The sequence below is a fragment of the Solanum lycopersicum genome, chromosome 7 (genome assembly GCF_036512215.1).
Source record: "Solanum lycopersicum chromosome 7, SLM_r2.1".
Lineage (NCBI taxonomy): Eukaryota > Viridiplantae > Streptophyta > Magnoliopsida > Solanales > Solanaceae > Solanum > Solanum lycopersicum.
The window spans coordinates 12,353,673-12,361,534 of record NC_090806.1 but is presented as its reverse complement, the minus strand read 5'-3'; positions in this window follow the sequence as shown (position 1 = coordinate 12,361,534).

Here is a 7,862-nt window from a genome sequence, read left to right as displayed (position 1 = left end):
ACTTGAATAAAATTGAACAAGTAGACACACGTGTCCTACATGACATGATACACGTAGTACTCCACGTAGGATACAAAATTTCCATGTAAGGTGTCATATAGGATGAATGTTGACACCCAATTTTGACCCACGTCGGTATAAATTAAATATCGAGCTTTGTAAGTTTTCCAAACAATTTAAATTAATTAGTTTTATAAATTTTGCGTAAATTAAATAATAGAATGCATGAACTTTATGTTACTTCGGATACATTTAGCATAACTTTAGATAATATATATGTTTACATAGTTATGTATATAATTAGTATATTTCACGATTATTCAAAAACCATCTCAAAAATATTTTAATTTTAGTAAGCATCTTATCTTAGTTTAAATTATAATTATACTTTGAAACACTATTTTATAATTATATTAATAAATAAATAAAAAAAAGAGGAAAACTCGTTGAATAATTAATACAAATTCATTTTTATTTAAGGTTTAGCCAATTTTTTTTTATTAACTAAAATTGGCCATCTATCAAATCTAACCCATTTCCCTTTAATCCATTTAAGAGGCCATTGGGCCTTTTCTTCAGAAACGAGCCCATCAGAAACCCAACCCAAAAAACCCCTTTTCCATCTTAAATCTTCAGCCCATCAGAAAGCCAATTCCCAAATTAATCCCCAAGCCCAACATCCCAGCCCACTTCAACCCTTTCCTTTTTATTTTTCTCCCTACCTGGCCCACTAAGCTAAAATGTCAACCCATTTCTTTTATTCCCAGCGGCCCAATTAATTCCCAGCCCAAATTAATACCCAACCCAATTCCATATTACATTTAAACCCGCCCCTTTCCATTTTGACCCGATCGACCCGACCCAACTCCCCTTCCTTCCCCTTTTCCTCATTCGTTTTCCAGAAAAAGAAATTCCCAGAAAAAACAGAACCCAGCCGCGAAACCCAGCAAAATTCCCTAGAAAACTCCCCCCATACGCGAGAACAAAAACAGAAAACCCTCCCTCACGCGCAAAGGATCCCTTACAGCGCGTCGTAGCGTCTCCCTCCCTCCCCTTGTCTGTTTGTGCGTCTGTTTTCAGAGGGGCGTAACGTACTCGTACGAAAATGGAGAGCGACATGGCGACATCGCAGCACTCCCCTTGTCCTTGGGACGAAATCCAATGGTTGTTCTCATTTTTCCGTTGGAGAATCGTACGAAGATCGTACTGGTGATGTTCTCAGCCTTATCCTTTAAGGGGTTCCAATTTCAAAAGGACACTTGGAATATCGATTTTACCCCAAGCCTTTTCCAGATTTTCCCTCGCCCTCCTAACCCAAAACCCTAATTATCTCGTCTATATAAACCCCCATCTTCTCCAGAAAATTGGTTGGAAAAATTTGGTTTAGGTTGGTTAATAGGATTTTCAGGAGGGACATTTTTAGACAGAAAGTTTAAACAAAGTGCTGGCTCATCTCTGTTCTCTGTTTGAAACAGAGGAAATCTTTGGGTTGGAGATTTCAGTGGGAGATTTGTAATAGCTTATGCACACCCATATACATTCGTTGAAGTCGAATTCGAAACAGAAGTTGCTGAGTTTCTCGTTCGTTGCTCTCGAAAAGTAGCATTCTGTTTGTAAAGTCGTTGCTTTCCTGCTCGTTATCGTGCCACTTCACTACCCAAAGCAAGGTGAGAATCGACCGTTATTTTGTTTATGACTCGTCTTCTCTCTCGATCATTGTATGTATGTGATGGGCTGGCATAATTTTTTTTTGTATATGTTGTATTATTTTTGGTGTTTGGGAATGGTTGTTCTCTCTGGAATATAGTCTGGATATGGAAGAATATTAGTTTCGTCTATTCCAAGTCGTATTGAATGTCGATGTGGTTTCGTAGTCAGTTATTTGCTGTGATTCGTATATTGTGTTCATCATGCTCTATTCTCATTCTGTCTGGTGTATGGACTGTTCTGTCATTCATTTTGTGAGGCTATTTTCCAACTTCTATAGATGTAATGGCTCTGAATATTTTCCTTTTGTTTAGGAGTCAGCTGGCCTAACGTAGGGTATGGTCCTCATATTGTCTAAGTTTGCTTCTTCGGTGGTTACCTTGTGTTTGTTTGGCCTATTTGAGTTATAGTTTCATGGATACCCATGTTTTTCCTGTGTGAAAATCGCAAGGTTTACTCAATGACAAGCCTCTCTGTTATTTGTAATAAGTTGCACTAAGTTTTTTTTTACATGGCCCTTATAGCCTCTTTTATTAAGTTATAAGGTCATTTGCCATCTCATATATGCATAGTGCACACATTTTTCATGCTGCAAGGAATTCATTAGTCCCTAACATTGTAAACGTGCATACTAGCATTAGTTTAATACCATGCTTTTCATTAAATGTTGATTTTTTTTTGTTTTTTTTGTGAAATGAATATAACAAATGGTTGTTTTGCCTTTGACTTGTTGTTTGTTAGTCATTAATGTCGAATTGTTTAGCCGAGTTTAATTGGAAATTCGAATCAGCCTAGTCGTTTGAGGTTGCTGTACCACGCCTGAGCATTTAGTATTTTTGTGTGTCCGAGCATTATTTTAAATGTATTAATTGCTTCAACATTTGTCGATTAGTGTCCTTTAATTATGCTTCTATGTCGGAAATTTCTGTAGGCTTGTTTAGATTTTGGTGGGCAAGTTTGAGATATATATATTGTCTGAGTTTTTTTTAGTTACCAATATACTATAGACCATTTTATATATTAATGCTTATTGTCTTCTTTTGCATGAGCTCCCTCGATCGAATTCTACGGACTCCATAGGTTCTCACTTTGCCCTGAGAATTAATCCTTAAAAGCTCCAAAATTCCTTTCATCGAGTCACCCGACGAACCAATTTTGGGATCAAAATTCCAATGCCAAATTCCATGAAGTCTGAAGAAGTCGAAGAAGTTTTGCTTAGGAGATCTTCTATTTTCATTTTGCAGTTTTATTCGCATTAGGAAACGGAAGTTACGCGGCTTACCGCGGCTTTCTTCAGATATACCCAAGAAATCGTTTGGGAGTATCAAACAGATAGTCGGAATACGGTCATCCGACATTGTTTGGTAACTCCACCCCGATGTTTGTCCGACTCGGGTAACCGTCAATTTGAAAACAATTCTAGAAAGCCTAAGATAGAGAGAAACCAAAACCAAGTTAAGCATCAGCCTAAGAGGGTTTAATACCCAAGGCGTATTAAGTCCATTTAGTAGAAAAACCGCCAAAATTGTGTCTAAGGTCCTCGACCTCACGACACCTCATATTGTCTGACATTCGAATTATGTATGTGTGAAAACCAACTTGGGGGTGGGGAAAAATCTAACGAGTTTCTATTTTACAAACATGGATCATTTCCTGAAGTTCGATATGGTCGTCTCAGAGCCACCTCAGCTTACGATGTGGTACAACGATTTGGATGGGGATCATAGAAGAACCCTTAACAAGTACGTAGGTGCCTTACCCAAACTGATCAACATGAATGGTTGGCCAGAGCTAATGGAGGTGCTTACGGGGTATTGCGACAGTCAGAAGATGGGTTTTCGCTTTGGAACAGCTGAAATTACCCCGACGCTGGAAGAAATAAGGGTCTGTATAGACACTGTAGGCACCGGGATAGAGAGAAGAGCAAAAAAACAAGAGGATTCTTCATCCCCAACAAACCTTCCGTAGAGAATATCGCGGATTGGTTTGGATTAAGAAAAGACTTTGCTTACTGGTGCCAGGATTCCCACGTGGCGTTCAGAGATCTCTATATTCGATTTGGACATGCGAGTTTCTACGCCTCGTACAATAGAGAGTTCATGATCTCCTACAGAGAGTGGAACAAGATACGTCCTCTAGCGTTTGTCGTGGCATTGTTGGGAACAATGGTCTTCCCGCACGGTCCGAGTTTGAGCATCAACACCCGAGTCATAACACTCGTCCACACTTTGTTCAAAGGATATGAAAATCAAGGAACAACAAAATAATACCCTGTAGCTCCAGTCATACTATCTGACATGTATCGGGCCTTGGGAAAGTGCAAAGAAGGACACCGATACTTCCAAGGGTGTAACCTACTCCTCCAGTGGTGGATCCTCAGCCATTTGGCGAAGGGTGCTGGGAATCGGGAATTACACACCCTCGACAACAAAAACACTCTCAAGGACTTAAATGACTTATTATACTGGGCAAATATGGACAATCGGAGAACGAGAGGAAGATGGGCCCAAATTTTCTCCAAACTGAGAGAAGAAGACCTCCAATGGATGCTCGACCATTTTATATCCAAAGAAGTTGTCGTGGAGAGTCACAGATATGTCGTGCTCCCTCTACCAGGCATTCGAGGAATTCGCCCTTACGCACCATTTCGAGTCTTGCGACAGTTCGGAAGAAAACAGACCGTGCCCAGAGAAGCATACTATGATGCTTATGTGTATGGCATTGGACATGACAGAGTACACGATGCTTCGGAAATGTTTAGAGAATGTAAAAACGCCAAACACATGGATAAAGACACTATCACCCCTGATCGATTCAATGCTGGATATGACGAGGGTTACAAGGAATGGCTGAAGAAGGACATACAAAATATCTCCTTTAAGACTCCGCGTAGCTTTCGCAGTGTGACGGACAGATAAGCCAAAGCAGTGGCTGAACTGCAAGAGATAAAGGAAGAGGCCAAAGAGGTGTACGCTAAGTTCGTAGAGAATCAAGACGCGCTTGAGAGGGCGACCCAAGAGGTTGAAAGACTTAGACGCGGTTATGATGATTTTGACAACTGGATCCAGCAGAAAATCGAGAGGATGCGATACGGAAGTTTGGAAGACAAAGGGAGCCTGGGTGAAGGTTTTCTACTGATGCTGAGGTATATGTTTCAGCAACACAAAATTCAGAAAGACGGCGACGGAGCAGGATCTTCTGGAGCGGCATAGTGGACATCACCCCTGCGTGGGTGTTTTAAATGTATTTACACTGCTTTAGCCCCTGCGTGGGCCTGATTTTGTTGCACTCTCGAATGGCCCCTGCGTGGGTTTGTCTTTATATTTTTCTCTCTTTTGTGAACATTATTATTCATTAGTAAATGTTATTTTGGGGGGAATTGTTTATTCTTTTAAAATTTACACGTACATCATTCGAATGCGCTAGGCCTACCCTTGGCACAAAAGGGTCCCCATGTATGTTTTAGGACGCGATATATATGTGTTTAAATGCTTATGTGTTATGTTGCTATGAATGAGGATATCGTAAACCCACTCCTAGACAGAAAATTCCAAAGAATATACGGAAGCCACTATTACAAATGTTCGACCAAAATTCCCAAGTCTCAAGTTTCTCACTCAAAAGGATATCTCCTATACCACAAATCCTAAATACTGCTCTATCGTCTCAGGAAAGGCAAATCATCGCTATGGACAAGGGCAAGAACATCCAGACGGAGCTCACTGAAGAGGGGTCGCAAAGAAAGATCAAACACGTCACTCGAGAAATTCAAAAGGTTAAGGAGGAAGGACTCAGAGTTGACATGACCACGACAATCTACAACGCTGCAGCCGTGACATTGGATGAGGATCTGGCGTCGCAGATAAAAAGAAAGAAAGAGGTTGAGATGGAAACCGAGAGCTTGAGGAAAAGGCTGAACATGCTTCGTTTGAAGGTACACGAAGGAAAGGCGAGAGAGGCAAAGATAGATGTTGAGACTGTCGTACTGTTGGCCAAAAGTGTGTCACTTGATAAAGAATAAACGACCCATAGCAACTTGAAGGGCGGAAAATACCTCGCCTGTGAACAGGGAGCAGACAACAATGGCTCCGACAACGAATTGATTGAGGAGGACGATGAGGAGGAAATCGTCTACAAACCTCCATTTCCGATTGTCTGAGAGGGAAGGAGTGACACAACCACAGGACGAGAAATGACTAAAGCGCTATTGTCATCCTTTAAGAATTCCAATGTTGTATTTCAATTTCCTTGTAATCGCAATGAATAAAAATATTTCATCCTAAACTCGAACTACGTTGGGCCTGAATTCTCCTCGTGAGATACGTAGGCAGCCTTTCCCGGCACGGCCCCTATCTTTGAAAAATTTTCATTCTCCCTCACGTTGTGAAGAATATGAAGATCAGATCAACGGACATCAAAAGCAGCTGCAAGAAGACCATAGCTCAACGTGATTTGGCCTTCCCGAGATAGCGTTAAACAAGCAAATTCCTGTTTGTTTAAAAATGTATTTCCGTCCTCATTCGTGGGTTAAAGATATCCTCAAATAAAGCGACTTGTGTGTTTATATGCTTTCTGTGTGATGTTATGCATGTTGTACTCCGAATATGCGCTAACAAATTTGCCTTTGAGTTGTTTCACTTCTCATGTCCTTTTAACTGGTCTGTGTCGATCAAAGCTGGCAGATCGTCCTTACTTCACCAGATCGAAAGGTCCTACAGATTCCTTCCCCAGACCAAACTCAGACAGAGGAAATACAGCTATGGGAGACAATAACGACGAAGTTAGTCTCACAGACGTTGTGGTGGCTCAGCCCATCGTGGCGGAACAAAATGAACTGATCGCGCAACTGATGCAACAGATAGCTGATATGAGAGTCGAAAGCAACGCAGGCAGGACATGCCTACACCCGAATTTGGACCTAATTTTGTTAATGCAAGACCTCTGATGTACTTCCCCTCGTCAAACTTTGGATCCAACTCAGAACCAGCCGTCAACACCTGTGCATAATCCATCTGGGATAGATTTAACAACCCAAAACCCCCAGTATGCTTCCGTATCTTATCAAACTCCCTCACCGCTTCCAAATAACCCTCCTCAAATGCCACCATACCCCCAGAATACTCAAACAGCTCCACCGCCCCAGAATTAAAATCAAAATCCAACCGCCTTCAACCCCCAAACACCGCATCCCCACTTAAACCAAAAAACCAATCCTCAAACCTGCTCGCAAAACTACCAAACCGCACAAAACGTTATGGAGTCCTTCTATAGCTCCACCCCTCCAAAAAAGAACCATTTTCCAAGTTCCCATTCCTGCGGAGCACGAGGTGCACGGTTTCGAGTTGGATCACTACGAGGAGCAGGAAAGAGAGTGGAAGGCAAGGGAAGAAGCGAAGATCGACATAAAGGAGGAGATCAACAGGTCTATGAAAGAGCTGCAGTGCGTTCCAGATGTCGCCGGACTGAGTTATGCAGAATTATGTATCCATCAAGACTTGAACCTTCCCAAAGGGTTCAAAATCCCAAAGTTTGATACCTTCGGAGGGGTAGGCAACCCCATGGCGCATTTGACAGCGTACTGCGACCAGCTCGTGGGAGTTGGCAAAGATGAGGATTTATTGATGAGGCTTTTCAGCCGGAGTCTGTGCGGGGAGGCCCAAGAATGTTTTACGTCACACAAAACCAGGCAGTGGCCCAGTTGGAGCGCGCTAGCTAAAGACTTCATTAACCGATTTGCATATAATGTTGAGATAGTCCCTGATCGATATTTTTTAGAGAAAATGAAGCAGAAATCGATGGAAAGCTATCGAGAATTTGCCTACAGATGGAGAAAAGAAGCAGTGAGGGTGAGGCCTCCAATGACTGAATCATTTTGTTAATCGGAGCCAAATTCGCCGAGATAGTCAAAGTTGGCGAGACTATCGAAGAAGGTCTGAAGTCGGGGAAGATAGCCCGAGTATTCGCATCGCCTGGAACTTCTGGATTGATAAGGAAGAAGAGAGAGGAAGTTGCCGCTGTTTCATACGGGGGAAGGAGAACTCCTAGAAACTCATCGCGTCCTCAAGATCGCTCCAAGCCTCCACCAAAATCTCACCAAGCCTATCGCCCACAATCCAATCATTCCAACAACTACGATGCTGCCCCCACCTATCAGA